The sequence below is a fragment of the Schistocerca cancellata genome, unplaced genomic scaffold (assembly GCF_023864275.1).
Source record: "Schistocerca cancellata isolate TAMUIC-IGC-003103 unplaced genomic scaffold, iqSchCanc2.1 HiC_scaffold_949, whole genome shotgun sequence".
In the NCBI taxonomy this organism is placed as follows: Eukaryota; Metazoa; Arthropoda; class Insecta; order Orthoptera; family Acrididae; genus Schistocerca; species Schistocerca cancellata.
This window is the reverse complement of record NW_026046957.1, coordinates 35,001-40,000: the sequence shown is the minus strand read 5'-3', so window position 1 is coordinate 40,000 and position 5,000 is coordinate 35,001. Positions and strand designations below refer to the sequence as shown.

General features: G+C 54.1%; 1 non-coding gene across 1 annotated transcript in view; it reads left to right on the top strand.

Moving 5' to 3' along the window:
* The first annotated feature begins 4,253 nt into the window (after positions 1 to 4,253).
* The window catches only part of LOC126149743 (small subunit ribosomal RNA), a 1,909-nt gene continuing 1,162 nt past the window's right edge, over positions 4,254 to 5,000 (top strand). The window contains exon 1 of the ribosomal RNA XR_007531098.1: positions 4,254 to 5,000. This exon is cut by the window's right edge and continues 1,162 nt beyond it. This is a non-coding gene — a ribosomal RNA (small subunit ribosomal RNA).

The window sequence follows — 5,000 nt, the reverse complement described above, 5'->3', positions numbered from 1 at the left end:
TGACAATGTGACGAAACCACATGCAATAGCTCCATCTACGCGAATCGGACGACACTACGTCCACCATGGCGAGCGCACCACAAACAAAAAGACCGCCATCTGCAGGTCCCCCGCAACATGACCTGCTGCACCGACGATACCGCCATCTAGGCGACGCCACGCCGACTACAACATCGCTAGGTCCCACAGTGCCCATTTTTCGACGCCACCCACACAGCCTGCATCATCTGTCCACCACAGGAGCCCCAACGCCAGTGCCTGCGCCGCACGAAGTCGTCGACCGACAATCGCTCCACCCGCACCCGCACGTGCCCCACTCCAACCGCCCAAATCGCAACTCCAGCGGATGAATGGCGGACTCTTCCCGCACTCCTATCGTGCAATCCACCCCTATATCTTGCGTTTCATGAAGAGTTATATCCAATATGCCATATTCCCGCTGTCCCTATACATGCTCTAAGTAGCTCGCTTGCTACAGCAGCAGCAGCACCACCTCCGCGCGCTTCCCTGGGGGCACTGAACCGCAGGACGCGAGACCCCACGCCCTGTGGCAAACAGGGCTCCTCGCAGAATATATACGGTCCCTACCCCGCACAACGATGACGGTGTGGGGGCCATTGTACGACACCGCTTCCTGCGGTGCCAACGCTGTCGTAGAGTCGATACTCCATCTTTGGTAGAAGGCAACCATTCCGCTGTAAATGAGTACGTCGCTCGTAGTTCAGTCACCTCGCAGCACTGCTCAGTAAACTATGCAGGCCCACATAGATAGATCAAATACGCAAATGCCCCTATACATGCTGAACGTCTGTGCAAACAAAACGAACCACACGTCACCCGCACACTCTATCATCCACACACTCTATCACACACTACTCTCTGCCTGTAACAAACACAGATACAATAATTAAGCACCGGCATGGACCAACGTCCGGTGCATCCTATCCGCCACAGTACACCAACCAGACTATGATAACCAGGCCAGGAGGTCCAATCATAAAACAGAATATCCCACTCGTCCGACAACCACAATTGCTCAGATAAGCCACCAACACCCACACATGTCCTACACAGGGGTGCACCCAACATCACCACACTGCCTCGTCTTACAGCACAAACACACTGGCAGGAATGAAACACACAGGTCTGCCGCAACCACAGACACGGCTCGCCCCCCCCTCTCACTGGCGGAAAGCGCATCCCGACGTGACATAACTCCTTTGACACACTGACGCTGCCTCGGGCATCCACGTCCTACGGTCGATATCAACGAACCTCACCCCCCCCCCCCCCACAACACGCCATCCCATACCACATTGTGTACCGTACCCAAACCTAACGTGTACTGTACTACAACGCAATGTGTACCATAACACAACCCAGTTTGTACCTTAACCTAACCTATGTCACCTTAACCTAACCTATGTCACCTTAACCTAACCTATGTCACCTTAACCTAACCTATGTCACCTTAACCTAACCTATGTCACCTTAACCTAACCTATGTCACCTTAACCTAACCTATGTCACCTTAACCTAACCTATGTCACCTTAACCTAACCTATGTCACCTTAACCTAACCTATGTCACCTTAACCTAACCTATGTCACCTTAACCTAACCTATGTCACCTTAACCTAACCTGTGTTGCACCTTAACCTACCTCAATTTGCACCGCAATGTAACTCAATTTGCACCGCAATGTAACTCAATTTGCACCGCAATGTAACTCAATTTGCACCGCAATGTAACTCAATTTGCACCGCAATGTAACTCAATTTGCACCGCAATGTAACTCAATTTGCACCGCAATGTAACGCAATTTGCACCGCAATGTAACGCAATTTGCACCGCAATGTAACGCAATTTGCACCGCAATGTAACGCAATTTGCACCGCAATGTAACGCAATTTGTACCGCAATCTACCCCCATGTTGTGCCTTAACCTAACCCACGTTGTGCCTTAACCTAACCCACGTTGTGCCTTAACCTAACCCACGTTGTGGCTTAACCTAACCCACGTTGTGGCTTAACCTAACCCACGTTGTGGCTTAACCTAACCCACGTTGTGGCTTAACCTAACCCACGTTGTGGCTTAACCTAACCCACGTTGTGGCTTAACCTAACCCACGTTGTGGCTTAACCTAACCCACGTTGTGGCTTAACCTAACCCACGTTGTGGCTTAACCTAACCCACGTTGTGGCTTAACCTAACCCACGTTGTGGCTTAACCTAACCCACGTTGTGGCTTAACCTAACCCACGTTGTGGCTTAACCTAACCCACGTTGTGGCTTAACCTAACCCACGTTGTGGCTTAACCTAACCCACGTTGTGGCTTAACCTAACCCACGTTGTGGCTTAACCTAACCCACGTTGTGCCTTAACCTAACCCACGTTGTGCCTTAACCTAACCCACGTTGTGCCTTAACCTAACCCACGTTGTGCCTTAACCTAACCCACGTTGTGCCTTAACCTAACCCACGTTGTGGCTTAACCTAACCCACGTTGTGGCTTAACCTAACCCACGTTGTGGCTTAACCTAACCCACGTTGTGGCTTAACCTAACCCACGTTGTGGCTTAACCTAACCCACGTTGTGGCTTAACCTAACCCACGTTGTGGCTTAACCTAACCCACGTTGTGCCTTAACCTAACCCACGTTGTGCCTTAACCTAACCCACGTTGTGCCTTAACCTAACCCACGTTGTGCCTTAACCTAACCCACGTTGTGCCTTAACCTAACCCACGTTGTGCCTTAACCTAACCCACGTTGTGCCTTAACCTAACCCACGTTGTGCCTTAACCTAACCCACGTTGTGCCTTAACCTAACCCACGTTGTGCCTTACCCTGCTCTGTAATTGGCATATGACACGTTACATTAATGTATTGTTGTCCAACCGCAACCGGCTCAGAATGTTGTGTACACAGCTATGTGTCATCTCCCCATAACAGCTGCATTGCAGTGTGGTACGCCATAGAGACGTGTGGGAGTAATGGACGCAGTGGATGGCGATCAGCATGAGCCGTCTGTTCATGTAGTGGCGCGTGTATGCAGACGTAGTAGTCTCTTCTCACACAATGTGATAGCACGGTGCCCCGCGTTCCACATCTGCGACATGCTACAGAGGCCGGTTGACAGTTGGTCGCGCAATGGAGATCGCATATGTACGGGGGCACCTTCCACGTGCCCTCTAGTCGGGCACATTTTGTTGCGTGGATGTGAGCGAATGTAGTGTGTCTTGACACCTGACAGGCAGGCATGCAATAATAGTTGACTTTGCAAACGGGGATGGACGTGTACGTTTACTGGTGACGTTACGCAAATGAACAACTGGTAACCCGTTGTGGTGCGGTTGATCTTGCTGGAGGTACATCTGTGAGGGCAACGATCGGTACAGCTACGAAGCGGTCCCCACCATACCAACGAACGTGAATGTGAATCTGGGTGTGAAGCGATACGCGGCTGTGGGTGGGTGGGACTGTCCCCGGCCGGTGAGGGGGGGCCGCCCGGCGTGCTGGCCGCGCGGTGCGTGGGCGCACGCGCTACAGCCGGCTGGTGGGGGCGCCCAGTGGCAGGCGCGCCGGCCGACGGACGCGGCAGGCGGCGCAGCTGCGCGCCGGGGCACCCTGCGCGCGGCGCCGTGCAGCCAAAGTGGGTCCTCGCGGACCCGGTGCGAAGCGCGGTGGACATCTGCAGTGTGCTGGTCCGATTGAGGACTGTGTGCGTTGAGGATGCGCCGCCGCCCGGCACTCGGCGCCGCGACGCCGTCTGCTGCTCGGTCGCCCCAGCGGTTCTCGCTGGTGGTTTGTATCGCAGTTGTGCGGACGTGTTGGCACGTGCGCTGTGCTGGGAGAGTTCGCTTCGGCACCCACGTGGGGCCTTTGCCCTTCTGTGGCGCTGGCGTTGGAGCTGCCGGTCACCGTAGGTGGCGCGTGTTGTCTCCCGCCGGCAATGCCACGACAGCACGCTCCCGGGCCTCTGTCGGCAGCGGCAAGCTCAGTTGGGAGCACGGGTGGTCGCACCTAAAGCGTCTACTCGCCTAACTCCGGGCGATTGCGCCTCTCTCGAACCCGACCAAGTACTTAGGACGGCGCTGCGCGCCGCCGGGACCTGAGAGGGTTTCGAGGTGTATTGTGCAGGGGAGCCCAGCCTCCTCCTGTTTGCAGAATAATTGAGCGGACGCTTGCGTGTTCGCGCGGGCCCCCGGGACACACTCCCGGGCGGCCGGCTGCTCAGCTCTAGTTGACGCAGCTCCCTGGTTGATCCTGCCAGTAGTCATATGCTTGTCTCAAAGATTAAGCCATGCATGTCTCAGTACAAGCCGCATTAAGGTGAAACCGCGAATGGCTCATTAAATCAGTTATGGTTCCTTAGATCGTACCCACGTTACTTGGATAACTGTGGTAATTCTAGAGCTAATACATGCAAACAGAGTCCCGACCAGAGATGGAAGGGACGCTTTTATTAGATCAAAACCAATCGGTCGGCTCGTCCGGTCCGTTTGCCTTGGTGACTCTGAATAACTTTGGGCTGATCGCACGGTCCTCGTACCGGCGACGCATCTTTCAAATGTCTGCCTTATCAACTGTCGATGGTAGGTTCTGCGCCTACCATGGTTGTAACGGGTAACGGGGAATCAGGGTTCGATTCCGGAGAGGGAGCCTGAGAAACGGCTACCACATCCAAGGAAGGCAGCAGGCGCGCAAATTACCCACTCCCGGCACGGGGAGGTAGTGACGAAAAATAACGATACGGGACTCATCCGAGGCCCCGTAATCGGAATGAGTACACTTTAAATCCTTTAACGAGTATCTATTGGAGGGCAAGTCTGGTGCCAGCAGCCGCGGTAATTCCAGCTCCAATAGCGTATATTAAAGTTGTTGCGGTTAAAAAGCTCGTAGTTGGATTTGTGTCCCACGCTGTTGGTTCACCGCCCGTCGGTGTTTAACTGGCATGTATCGTGGGACGTCCTGCCGGTGGGGCGAGCCGAAGGCGTGCG